The following is a 15,177-nucleotide window of genomic DNA, read 5'->3' on the forward strand; positions in this document are numbered from 1 at the left end:
TATCTCGCTTAGAACGTATAGCTCCCATACAAAATTTTTGAGTTATTGCACTTTTCTCGAAAACGGCTCTAACGATTTTGATTAAATTTAACACACATAATGCTGTACAAAGTTCCAACAAAACTGCGTTTTTAGTTTTTTTCTAAAAATACGGATAATAGAAATATGGCATTTCCTTTTTTTTTTAATCACTAATGCCGACTCTTCCCTTAAATCTTTAATTAGTTGTTGCAATTTTCTCGAAAATGGCTGTAACGATTTTGATTAATTTTTGCATACGTAATATTCAAAGCAATTGCAATAAAACTGCATTTTTAGTTTTTCTCAAAAAAAGTCAAATAATAAAAAAAAATTTATTTAACAAATTTTAGTTTCCATGTCGGCTCTTCCTCTACATAAACCAAATTTCTTAAAAATATACATACATATATAGAGGCAGCTTTTATAATCTACAAGTAGACTAACATAAAAGTGCTTTGAACTGCAAGAGCAAGTACGTGTGACCCCAGTCTTGCATTTTATTTTTCTGGCTTTCTATAAATTATTAAACATTATGATATTAAATTTGCAAAGCTTAATCTTGGCTAAAAATAAGTGGAATTAAAAGAAAAAAGAAAACGCACGACAAGGTCGCACATACTTACTCTTTTTTGTAAAAGTTGCTTATTTTTTTTTAGAAATGTGTAAACAATATAAAATTGATTTTTAATATTACATAAATATATTTTTAAAAAGTTTAAATTTTCAAACAGAGAAGAATTTTTAGAAAAAAATGTAAATAGTTTATAAACAAAAAAAAAGTACAATTCAAAAGAAAATATTGGTCGAGTTTTAAAAAATAAAGATTAAAAAAAACTCAACGTCCCGTTTTCACAAAATTGATTTTTCAAAAAAAAAAAATAATTGAACTATTTTTATGAATTACATGATTAATTTTAGTTCTACTCTTACTTAAACTTTTTTGTTTACTTTTCGTTAAAATTGGTAGAACCTATTATGGGTTAGTCAGAATTGAATTGAACGACACGGTCACATGTACCCTTGATTGAATTTGATCAATTTGTTTTTAATTTGAACTATGATAATAGCCACAGTATAAACAAAAAATTTTATCAAAATCTTTAAAGCTTTTTTTGAGAAAATTAAGTTTTCTTCATTTTGGTTACATGGTACCGTTATATTAAACAAATAAGTTTTTTTTTTTAATTTTGGTTACATACAAATGTAGGTACATTTAGCTTTGGTTAAAAAAAAAACATATTTTTAATTTCTCTTCTAAAGAATGACACAAAACTGATGACTACCAGTAAAGTTAATTGCTCAAGAAGCTTCGGTTCTAACTAGAGATATTTAGTTATAGCCAGACAGGAAGACAAAATTGAGGGGCAAACTTTTTTTTCATTATAAAAAATCTATTGGAAGTTAAAACGAGTGTTTTGTATGTTTTTAGCTCCTGGCACCTAATATTTGTAGATAGAAATAAATGTGATCTTAAATTGAATCATTTATTTTCAAAACATGATAAGTCCATGATTTCAAATTTTTCAGGAGAAGAAAAAAACGTTCTATTTTCTTTTGTTGAGTGTGGCTAAATGTATAAAAAATATATTTTGTAGCTAGGTAAAACTACAGAATATCGTTTGGTATTTACTTTTTCGATCGATAGTTCAAAAGATAAAAAATAAAAACGATTTTGGACTTATCATATTTTGAAAAGAAACAAATGTGAATTTAGTTTTAAAATTAATATGAAATTTTTTTTAAAGCCGCAGACTATCAAACAATTGCATTTGGGAATAGAATATAATGTTTCGAGTAGTTATTTTACTTGAAAGACGCTTTCAACCTAAGATTTTGAGTCAATAGTCAGCTTCTTTATGTGTAGTCAATTACTCGTAAAAAAGTTGCTGTTTATTTTCAAATGATGATAGGGGAATTTTATCATGTTTTGACAGTAAAAATTTTTTTCGCTTAGCTGTAAAATCGAATATAGACTGAGTAGATGGTTCATATTTTGAAGGCAGGTGTGGTTATACCCCAAGAACATATTCAGTTAAAAAAACGAATTTTGAAAAAAAGTGGACTTATCATGTTTTGAAAATAAACGATTCAATTAAAGTACAAATTAAACTGTAACGGAAAAAATATATTTTTCAGATTAAAAAGATTTGTTTAGTATTTTAATTTTACTTAATTATGCATAACATAATATTTTGTTATATTGTGAGAAATGCAGCTATTAACCTAGTTCTATTACTCTTAAATAGAGTTCCTACGTTAAGGTCCCGATTTCAACAGTTGCATTTTACTTTGTCCTTATTAGTGTCAACTTATATTTCATATGACATGAATTTTTACCTCAACATTATGAGATAAGTTATCTGCCGATTACGTTTCCGACTGTTAAAGAAGACAATTCCTACACTTTTAAAGATCGATTGAACTCCGTACACTCTAGTCCGATTTTTGGAGTTTATATCCTTCTTGTGTTGACATTTAATTAAAAGTATTTTCAACAAAACCACCATAAAACATGTGATCGGGAAAATTGGCATATTAATCATTATATGTAGGTATATAACAATTTACAGTTCTTACTAGTGACAGGGTCACAATTGCCTTCCCAGTTTAAAATGAAATTAAGTGGTCACTGTGGTGTATGCGTAACATTTTTTTTTTTTGATTGTAAATAGTTTAAATTAAATTGTTACTACCATACAGGATATTGTCACCTGACAAACCCAAAAGAGTCTTTCTCCTTTCATAACTCAGCATTATGCCTAAAATTCTAAAATGGAGCCATACACTATATCCAACCCAAATTCCATTATCAAGTACTCAAATTATTTTGTCAAATTACTTATGCTCTCTAAAACTATGTGAAAAACTTGCCATGGAATTCCCAATTCCCTGGGCCAATTATTTCATCACTCTAAATATCAGTTTTAATGAATATTGGCAGATTGGCTATTGGATATTGGCACCAAACCCACCTTTAACGTGCCAATTTTATTAGCCTTGTCACACTTTGGTTTTAAAACAAAACATAACCAATATGGAAAAGTATTAATAAAAAATAAGTAAAAAATAAAACTATTAGCACCTCAAAAACAAAACGTAACAAAAAATAAAATTAAAAAAAAAATATCAAAACCTTAGAGAGAATATGCACAACACATGTTCTTGTAACATAAAAGTCACAACTATCCGCTAAAGTAACCACCACTATCAATTGGCTATAATCAACAACTGCCAAACAGTATTAAGCTTGAAGTGTAGGTACCCTAAAACTAAAATATAACTATGTATTTTGTTTTTGGTACAAAATTTACTCCGCAAGACATGCCACAAAGTGTCGCCACGTAATGCATGCGGGTATATTTGGTACCGAAAAGAGTTATTTTATTTTTTAATAAATTCCCCTGAGGCTCAATACTCCTCCCCGTACACCTTCTTGGAATAATTAGAGAACTACACGATTCGAGAATTTATTGAAAAAAGCTGTCGAAATACATTTTGTATGCTGACTGCAACGGCGCGAACTGTGTGCTGCGCTGCCAGCCACAATGGTGTGGCTGCATAGCAGCACTCTTAAGCACGACATGTGCCTTCTTGTAAAATGCCTCGTGTATATGCGTTCCGTTTCTTATAGTCAGATCCAACGACGACTCTTCGACGACGACGGACATAGATAGTATAGATTTAGCTAAGTTCTATGTCGAAACGGTATAAGGTAATCTATGTAGGAGGCTATTTTAAGTGGTTCGTGGGCTATGGAATATAGATTTCCGCATTCACTCTTATGTCTATAAGAACAATCTCAGCAAACCAGCTATTTATCTCAAAGCCTGTCAGCATATTTGAAAACCAAGTTGTTCCATGAAAAGCTATATAATTACGATGTCAATTATGTCATTCAAAATGGATTGCGCATGCCATATGGGTCCCAAAGGGGTCTCGACTCTATAATGATGCATTAAAAATTTACATGCACCAGCTTTAGAGATTTATATATGCATCTGCAAACATATTCAGAACACTTAAGCGGAGGCATGCAAACATATGCAAATGAAAATATGAAAAAATGCAAAGAATTTTCTAAGAGATCTGGAGGTGTTAAAGTGAGCTCAAAAGGGAAAGGTTTGTGATTTGTTAAATTTTTTAAAAATATTCATTTTGACGTAATAACGTCTTATAAATCGATTGACCATGGCAGCATCCACGAAAAAGTGACGCCATATTCTTCCGTTCTGCCTGAAATTTTAAGCAGTGTCGTAAAAATTAAACTATTACGAATACAAAAGTCCACTATACCTTATTTGAAAGGTTATAAAACCTTCCTATAAGTGAATATACTGATGCGGAAACATGTGCAAAAATTGCATAATGCTTTTTGACCGATAATGTTTTATTTGACACGACATAACTTTTTTCATATAGCATATTATAGAAATTTGATATTATTTCGCAGGCTGATAGTATTATCTTTTACACATAACGGTACATGCAATACAAACTACAAAACATTAAATTGAAAAACTTTAAAATTACTACAAAAAAACACCTGTGAGAGATCTTTTGACGACTCCAGTCACCAGTACCATAATATCAGTTTTAATTTGTCTGCGACTCGAGTCGGTGACTCAAGTCTGCGACAAATCGGCGACAAAAGTCGACGATAAAAGTCGGTGACAAAAGTCGACGACTCAAGTCGGCGACAAAAGTCGACGACAAAAGTCGACGATAAAAATCGACGATAAAAGTCGATGACAAAAGTCGACAACAAAAGTCGAAGATAAAAGTCGACGATAAAAGTCGACGATAAAAGTCGACGACAAAAGTCGACGATAAAAATCGACGATAAAAGTCGATGACAAAAGTCGACGATAAAAGTCGACGATAAAAGTCGACGATAAAAGTCGACGATAAAAGTCGACGACAAAAGTCGACGACTAAAGTCGACGATAAAAGTCGACGACAAAAGTCGACGATAAAAGCCGACGGCAAAAGTCGACGACAAAAGTCGACAACTAAAGTCGACGACAAAAGTCGACGACAAAAGTCGACAACTAAAGTCGACGACTAAAGTCGATGACAAAAGTCGATGACAAAAGTCGATGACAAAAGTCGACGACAAAAGGAGACGACACAAGTCGACGATAAAAGTCGACGACAAAAGTCGACGATAAAAGTCGACGATAAAAGTTGACGACAAAAGTCCACGACAAAAGTCCACGACAAAAGTCGACGACAAAAGTCGACGACAAAAGTCGACGACAAAAGTCGACGATAAAAGTCGACGATAAAAGTCGACGACTAAAGTCGACGATAAAAGTCGACGACAAATGTCGACGACTAAAGTCGACGATAAAAGTCGACGACTAAAGTCGACGACAAAAGTCGACGAAAAAAGTCGACGATAAAAGTCGACGACTAAAGTCGAATATAAAAACCGATTTTACAGACAACCATTTTATTTCAAATAATATCGAAGTTTCTTACGGAAATAGCCAAAGACATTCCACATTCCACAAACGTCGATCGAAGGTAGGTAATCTAAAATCTAACTCAGGGATGTTAAACGTTCTACTTACCTTTGGGCTTCTTGTATCACAGAATTGTTAAATAGAAATTTAGAAAAGTCTGCGGGAATATCGAAACTTTTATCCTGGGTTAAAGTTGAGAGCATTTAATGTTGATTGTCCGTTGTTGGATTACATAATGCCAGACCTGCAATGAAAAGGAAAAGTTTCAAGTCTACATTTAATATAAAAACACACTAAAAAAAATTGAGTGAAGAATACAAATTTATATAAAAAAAGAGTTAAACGTAAAAAAATACAAGTCTTGCCAAAGTAAAAGGTACACCACCAGTCTCGTGCCAAGAGGAAGTCTATATTCACACAGGTACAGGTGACATTATAAAGGTGGAGCCTACCTGTGGCATTTATAATTATTTGATTATCATACCAAACCAACTCATGATGACGTTGTGGTATGTCAAACGTATAAACACAGGGATGTTGTGTAAGCACAGTACTGTTTTTTATTTTTTTTTTTTTAACTTCGTGACATGATTTTGCATACGCGCATTTAAATCAGTCAGTGGGTAAGTTTTTTGTTGGAAGAGATGGAAAAGAGACAAATTATTGTCATCAATGGTGTTAGTTGAGGTTTTTATTGCTAGTGACTTTTTTTGTTTTCTGTTTTTGTGTCTTCAATAGACTCTGGCTGCATAGTTAATTATTGATAGTATTTTTGCGGTAGTGTCTACCGATTTTTTTTTGTTAAGTGTTTAGTCTGGCACAGGAAATCGAGAAAGGGGAAATCGAAAAGCGTCTTATAGGTGTTTTACCTTCCGCAATTAAATTGCACTTTAGGTTATTTTTTTAATGGCATTTGACAAAAGTTATTTATGTTGATGGATTCTTGTAATGACTTGAATATTTTTGCAGATTTTATTATTAACCCATTTTATTAAAAAAAAAAAAAATATATAACTTTTCTAAATTTAAAGTAATTGCGAGAAACTTTCTTTTTCGGTGTTTAACGGGCTTATTCACAAAATGTTTGTAAAAACTTTTTACCCAAAAGCTTATCAAATGATAGAAAAATTCATATAAAAATCCAATAGCACAACTGGGTCGCATGAACTTGCTATAAGAGCTCAAGTTGCTTAAATTTTTAAGACTTTTTATATAAAAATATGCGAAATATAGTTACATATCATCGCCCTAGAATTGGGTTGAAAACCTATGTATTTTCAATAGCATACGACAAATCAATTCTAGGGCGACGATATAAAAAAATCATAAAATTCATTTTTCAAAGCAATAAAATAACATCTGAAATCAAATTGCCCTCAAAAACAAGTTTATTTAATATATTTAGAAGCATTTTTAGAAAAAAAAAGTCAAAATCGTTACACCCGTTTTTTAGAAAAACTAATTTTTTATACATAAATAATTTTTTGGAAAAAAGGTTTGAAGATTAAATTGGTATGCCATTTTGTAGAGATCACCAACCAAAATTTCAAAAAAAATCAATATCCCGTTTTCGTTTTTTTTTAAATACGAAGACTATTTTTTTTTCAAAATTTTATTTCTGATTTGTATTAAAATTATATAAATACTTTTGTTTAAAAAATTTTGTTGAAATACAATTAGCATTTTGGCAGAAAATCATATTTGAAAAAAAAAAAAAACGGTTCTATGGCAGGTACCGTTAATAATGATTTTCGAAAAAAAAATTTTTGTATGAAAAGACAGACCTTGTTTAAAAACTAACATTTGAATTTTTTTTAACTAAATCGTTGAAGCCGTTTTAGAGAAAATTTAATTTTTCCGAAATAAGTATATAACAGGTACCGTTGTTTTTGGTCCCAAAAAAGTAATTCCAAAAACGCCTCTGGAGAGCCTCCAAAAAATGCTACATACCAAGTTTGAAGTCAATCGGTCCATCCGTTTAGACTGTAGCTCCTTATACAGACAGACATACAGACAACGTTAAAATTATAAAAATGGCGCTGTAAAAATTAATTTCACTTTTAATAGAAGTTTAATTTCAAAAACTTAATAAATATCTCTCTTTGTAGAAATAAAAAGATGTTGACATCGAACATTAACTAGTTTCAATTTTATTATTTGTATGGGTCACTGTGGTGTATGTGGAACTTTTTTTTAACAAATTTCAAGTGTTAATGGAAGTTGTGTTATTTCACACATTTTTTCCAAACTAATGAGTTCGAAAATTATTTTTATAGACAATCAAAGTCAATTTTTATCAATTTTTAAACTGATCCTTTAGTTATATTCATTGAATAATTACAAATAGAAGTGGACACCCAGGGAAACTTCCGCTGTAAAATTGTAGTCGCTAGTATCGTGCGTTGAATTTAAAAAGCAAATCCAACAATCCAAAAGCAAAGCCAACAATCCAAAAGCAAATCCAGCAACCCAAAATCAAATCCTAAACAGCTTATACATATGGATAAAAGTTTTCCTATTTCAAAAAGTGGAGATAGCCTAGAGGATAAGGTGCATGCCTGTTAAGTTTACCTGCCCAGGTTCGAATCTGACGGGAGATTGAGATTGTTTTTTTTTTTTTTACATTACTAGAATAAAAATTAATTAAATTTCTCAAAAAAATCTCCGCAAAAAAAAAAAATTTCAAATTTTACCGGTATTCGAACCTAGGCCAGTAGGAGTAAAAGGCATCGGCCTTGTTCTCTAGACTAATACGACTTTTCAAAATATGAAAACTTATATCAATATAAGCTTTTTGAAATGTATAATAATAATTATTAATTTTTTTATGAAGGTTTAAAAAAATTATTAGTTAAGACTCAACTCGAAAATACATGATAGTTGAGGCGCAGCCTGTAGTTCATCTATCTTCCGGTACTCTTATAGTCGCATGAGTAATCTGCGGTGTCACTTCTATTTGTAATTATTCAATGGTTATATCGAAGAAGTTCTGACATCAAAACTGAACGCTTATGCCAAAGCTAGAATAAAATTGATAATACAGCAATAACTCAGAACGGTGTTACGTTTATAGAATGTCGCAATAATTATTATTTAAACTTTTCATTTTATTAAATCTTCAAGTTATATTAATTACAAATGTGCCCTTTAACTTACCCTTTTAATTCTCCAATATTCAAAACAAAATTTATTGAAAGATGTAAGAACAGAGTCACTAATTACTGCTGCGACAAATCCCATGCAATATACTCATAACAACTTAATGTTTACATAAACATTCCATAAATTCGAAAACAAACAACAAAGTACAATTATTTAAATCGCAAAATACATTTTTTATCGCTGGAGCGGTCCCATATTAGGATAAGCTTCGTCCACATGCTTATAAAAATGCCTATTAGCTAAGTTCTAGAGATGAATCTTTGGCTATATAATTTTCACGTGGTGGTGGTGGCGAGCTATAGAACAAAATTTCACTTTGAACTGTTTTATAATATGAGTGATGTTATCTATTTTTAATTTGTGACAATTTTCAATATTACGTGAGAAATATTTTTATTTTTTTTTTGCATTTGCATTTCGATTAAAAATTCGAGGGAAAATCCCATAGAGCTTATGGAATGTTTTATTATGACGACTTCGTTATACTACAAATACAAAAACGGAGATGATTGAAGATAATTAGTATATTTAAAATGGTTTAAAAGATTTGCGTTGTTATTTTTATCAATTTATAAAATTGTTATGAATGAGGCATATGTGGGGGTGGCACAGAAATGATGATGAGAGATGAGAATTTCCCACTTAAAAATAGATCTCACGGATTTGCTAATTATCTATAACCAAATACGGTGGATTGATTGTATTTCTAATATCATCAATCATTCTACTAGATCTTGAAAAGGAAGTTGTTTTTACTTGCGATATAGGTACTATACATATATCAAGTTATGCATTCGTACAAAAAAAAAAAGTTGAGATAACATTTTTCCATGACATTACGATGGTAGACAATGCCAAAAAAGTGGGTCCCGGAAGTCCGTCTGTCTGTCTGTCTGTCTGTCAGTCTGTCTGTCAGTCCGTCTGTCTGTCTGTATAAGGAGCTACAGCCTAAACGGATGGACCGATTAATGTCAAACTTGGTATGTAGCGTTATTTGGCGACTCTCCAGAGGGGTTTTTGGAATTAATTTTTTTGGACCAAAAATAACGGTACTTGTCATATACCGATTTTAGTAAAATTGAAATATCTCGAAAACGGCTCTAACGATTTTGTTTAAAAAATTCAAATGTTAGTTTTAAGCTAAAGTCTATCTTTCAATAGAAAAAATTTTTTTTGAAAATCACTATTAACGGTACCTGCCATAGAACCGTTTTTTTCAAATCCGATTATCTCCGAAACTGCTTATTCGATTTCAACAAAACTTTTTGTGAAGAAGCATTTATATAATTTAAATATAAGCCAAAAATAAAATTTTGAAAAAAATAATTTTTTGATTTAAAAAAAAAATTTGAAGAGCAAGTTCGTGCGACCCAGTCGTGCATTTTATTTAATTGTTCGAATGTAATGCATGCATATTTTTTTTTTAATTGACAAACATAATAAAATATTGTACAAGATTGAAAAAGTTTTCACATTTTAACTTAGAAATTTCAAAAGTTTTAGTTCTCAAGCAATCGCTATTGTCGACCTTGAGGATAAAGTAACTTTCAATTTTCTCGCAAGATTAGGCAAAATAAATTCTTATCAGTATTTTTAAATTAATTTATCACAGCTACATTACATTATATATATTTTTTTTTTTGTTTTGTATAAAAATGGTTATAATTTTATCTTTCAGCAAAAAGTTTATTTTACTGCACATGACACATTCAATTTCATTCGGTTCTACAGTACCTACTACAATTTTTTCTTGTATGTTGCATGCGAGACAAATTGTAAGACGGTCTCTCTTCTGTAGAAATTTATATTGTATTCCCTAGAGAACTGGGCTAGTGGAATACAATTGTATACTAGCAGACAGTGGATTAAGATATACAGATTCGAATGTCATAAATTTTACACAGTAAGACACATCAAAGAGGTGGATAAAATGAACTAAGATGGGTTGAAAATACCTAAACGAAACAAAAAAGGAGCAACATTAAACTATAAAACTGTGAAACTATAAAATTTATTCTCACCTATTTGAAAACTGTGAATACACAAACAATAACATACTGTTTCACAAGTTTCACTAGAGTGAGAATTTGCTTTTACTCGTAATTATATAGAGTTTTTTTTTTCTGCATGCCTTAAAGTAGCGTACAATTCAATTTCGCGTGCAAAATTTGTGTGGTGAGAATTTTCAAGGGCTTTAGTTTTGAACACGAAATGCACTGGGCGCTGGTATACAATTCAAAGATTAAGAAGATTTTTTTTCGTGCTATACTCGTTGAGTTGACACCTGTAGCTCTGGATATCATTTTTAATTAGTGAAATTGGTTTGATATACATCAGATGTTGATAATCTAAGGAACGAGAGTGATTTTAAATTTAGATAATGTATAAAAGTATGTATTGTACATATGCATTTGTTGAACAAAAAAGTTGTGCAAGGTGTTTGGAAATGAAGTAGTTCAAGATGCATCTGAAGTTGAACACATTTAGCTTTAGTATAATATTTTGAAAGATGAAGTTTTACAGTGCTCTAAATTTACCGAAACATTTTGCGAAACGCAAGTTTTCAAATCTCTCAAACTCTTAGGTATATTCGTTGTTTGTTTACCTAATATGTCTGAAAAAGCGCGGGTTCAAAGGAGCACAGCACGAACGTTAGAAACATTGGGAGGCTTCAAGTGCGGGTAACGCGTTCCAAATTCGTGTAGTTCGGCTAAATTAAGAATCTCTGTATATACTTGACGATAAAATGATGAGCATTCCTTGAAACGCGAATATTATGCTTGAATTGTTTCAGCGGAACAATGTAGCTATAGCTAGTTGCATTCTTCTCAGAGCATTGCTAATAAATATAAAAATATTGAAAAAACAACGTGAGTCATGAGACGCTAATTGTTCGAAAGACGTAATTGTATCAGTTATTCCTATAATTTTTATAGCTCGATTTTGTATTCTATGATAGAATTTCTATTCAAGAAACTCAAGATGCGAGAATTATACACAAGCTTTGGACGGGTAGGTACATGCCTAAAAAAATGTATATATAAATAAATTTTATTTATGATGCCTCAAATTGTAAACGCTTTTCCCATTGCGCACAATGCTTTCAAGATTAGAATTTAATGAGCTTATCTTATTTAGCCGATCAAGATTCACTTTCGAAGAACTTTGACGAGAAGGGAATCATGAAACAAATAAGAAAAATTGATTCTGACCTCATCAGATGATTGAAGATGATTGCAATAGAATTTTGAGAAAAAAGATCATTTATAAAACTGAGAAATTCGGATTCGGAGACAGAACAGAGCCCTGAGTCACACCAGCATTTATGTTGTAGGTTTCTGACTTGAATCCATTCAATACGACTTGTATTGAAAAGTTCGAAAGGTAGTTTCTAATCTAATAAAAAAATTACTCATCAACACCAATTTTGATGAGTTATCCGATCCACTTGTTAAGAGACAAATAGAAAAGGATAAATAAAAAAGTTGACGAATTAGGTTTGCTATCGTGGAACAACACTTCTTCAGAATAGTAAGAAGGACACTTTACAGGCCAGCAAATTCTGTATGCCAAGATCTTTTAGAACTCTTGGTACTGTATGAATCGGTTTACGCGCTCAAGTACTGGAGGAGTCATGGCATTATCGGAAAGTTTATAACTTTTTCAAAAGAAAGTTAGCTTTCTCAAAAGAACTAACATATATATATATATGACAAAATGCAGCGGCAGTACGCAGCAGTCATTATGGGATAGTTTATAAGGACCGTTTGCTTAAAGTATATTGAAATTAATAATGTTGAAACGCAGAATATTGAATACGAGTTTCTGTGCATTATTATTCTGAACGTATTAAAAATTCTAATTTACCTACAATACATTAATAACTGATAAATTAATAATTAAGAATAATTAATAGATACATCACCTCCTTTACACAAGTACATCCTATAAAAATTAGATTTGTTAGTCAAATGGCATAATAAGATAAGTTTGACAGAGGGATGTCAAACACAATAATTCTTCCGTATATTGTGTCATTTCTGAAAAATAATATTCTAATGTGTTTATATTATGTGAATAAATAAACAACAGGTGTGTTTTTTTATAAATATTTTGGCACAGAAATGATATATTCCAGCTTACAACAAACATTACATCATACTGCAATTTTAAAGAGCATGTCAACATGTTGACATCAAAATAAGCTTTTAAAACGAATTATAGCTATTATAAGTTTGATACAATTAATGTCTGATGTTTGAACATATTGTCAACTTTACTAAAAGGAAATGTTTTTACAAAAAAGCTGATTCAACAAATAGGTACATGTTCATAGGTATTAAAATATTGTGACAAACCACATGTAAGTTCTATATGGAACTCATGTTCAACAGCACGTTTATTGTGTAAATAAAAATTTTTATTATTAGTGCCCCACCCACAAATTGTACTTTTTAATAATTATAATTTTTAATTAATATTAATATGATCTATATGTGTAAATAGATTTTATACAATGTGACTTGTTTGTTTGCATTTAAAAGTCTTAAACATGAGATGAAAATTATACAATTTATTTATATTAAAGTTGTCAACGATTTAAAATAGTTTACAACGTTTCTTGTTGACAAGACTATAAATATCATTATTTTCTTTTAATTACTTCTTTGATGGTCAAGCAAACTAAGGTCAAAACAAAAGAACAAAAAACCTTAACACAGAACACGCCTCAGCAAAAGAACAAAAAAATCAAATAAAAATACCTTAACTGGTCTTAATAATTATATACGACTGTAATCTTGTTAATAAGATCCCATGGGTTCAAGGTTTAGAGTCTTGGGGGATGCCCTGTTGAGAGTCATAAAACTTGCTTATAACTTCTTGTTAAGTTAAATGCATTCATAAATTAATTACTATTTCTCATCACAAAGACTGTGAAGTGACTGACTTTATTTCCCACCCGATATAAAAAAAATCAGGAATTCTTTAAATTGGCAATACCTTCTTTAAGTCCTATTCATATTTTGCATCTCACATCTCAGTATGCCTTCAGAAGGCAGTAACTTATTTTGTATAGATATGTTATGATTTAGTTGTTTTGTTGGAATTGAGTTTTCGTGACTTGTCTATACCAAAGGTTGGGGTTGGTCACGTTTTAAGTAAGATACATTCTGGCAAGCACATAGAGCAGATAAAATGTGCAACTTTATGTCTGGCACCATATTGAAGCACATGTTGTTAACTGATTGAAAGTTTGTCATAATATTTGAATTTATAAAAAAAAGTTAAAACAAAAAAAAAATCACAAAGTTTTGAAATGCATTTGTCAATGAGTCACTATATTTTATGCAATGACTAAGCTTATATGGAAAATTTTGACTCCGTGATGATTAAAAGGTCAAAACATATTCAAATATTATGACCAAGAGCATTTTGTTATGACTTCTCATTAAAAAAAAAGTGGAATTCATTCAGGATCTTGATAAATCCAAGTGAAGGTTCATTCATCTTTTTAGTGAATGACAACTTGTAATACGTTTATTCGTTTATATCAAAATTTGGTCACGTATTTTCTTTTAAAAATATAAAAAAACTTTAAGTACAGCAATCAATAATAACTTCATCTCAAGTTTGTGTACAATATTCATGACTGATGCTCTAGCACTACTACACCGACTGCACTGTTGCTTCTGATGTAGTGAAAAAGTCAAAGCTCGTGAGTATATTTATTTCATTTTTTTCTCCAAGATGACCTGGTGGTCTCTCCGTCCAGTGCTATAATATAACGTCAAAATCTTTTCAAGTCGACATCCAGCTTGACATTTTCTGAATGACGCAAACTACCATACAACCACTGGCTTGAGTTATTTAACTCACGTTTCTTTCTAATGAAAGTGAATAAGTCGGTACAATATGTCATCTTTTTGTCAACATTTCATTTTTACACGTTTTATTTTTTTGTTGTTGTTATTTTTTTATATTCACCTTTGGTAAATTTAATTGTAAAATTGCACCGGACGGGACAAACTTTATTTTATATACACAAAATCCCCTAAGGGGCAATATTTATGATACATGAACCACCACCATTCAGATGGTGAATAATAAATTAACAAGATAAAGTTGAAACATAATTTATAATTTTATAGTTTTTTTCGTTTTAGTTTATGAATTCATAGTTGTTTATGTGAACGTTTTGTATAAAGTTGAGTTAGTTCAAACTGAGGTCAGAATTATAAAAATGAGAAAATGTTTTGAATGGTGCAATATTGAGACAGTGATGATGAAAAATATGCATTTAAGAGCTATTTTAGATTAAAAAAAAAAATAGTCTAAGGAAAATCAGTACTATAAACATTTAAAAAAATGTAATAACTCTGGTAACGTAATTGCTCACAAGGGTTAAGGTTATAAGGTGATCAAAAATTGAAGATAGAAGATTTATCAATTTCGTAATAGATTTACGAGGAACTAAGGAGAAGGAATAGAAAAGAATTTTTTAAAATAGGTATCGAATTTGCTTTGAAAA

At 30.6% G+C, this 15,177-nt stretch overlaps 1 protein-coding gene across 2 annotated transcripts in view; it reads right to left on the minus strand.

The window, feature by feature from the left end:
• Positions 1-15,177, minus strand: part of LOC129911148 (uncharacterized) — an 88,251-nt gene that overhangs the window by 28,479 nt on the left and 44,595 nt on the right. For both annotated transcript variants that reach the window (XM_055988852.1, XM_055988853.1), the window contains one exon: positions 5,595-5,730. The gene's annotated coding sequence lies outside the window, so the exon portion shown is untranslated. The remainder of the gene's footprint in view (positions 1-5,594; positions 5,731-15,177) is intronic.

The sequence above is a fragment of the Episyrphus balteatus genome, chromosome 2 (genome assembly GCF_945859705.1).
Source record: "Episyrphus balteatus chromosome 2, idEpiBalt1.1, whole genome shotgun sequence".
NCBI classification, from domain to species: Eukaryota; Metazoa; Arthropoda; class Insecta; order Diptera; family Syrphidae; genus Episyrphus; species Episyrphus balteatus.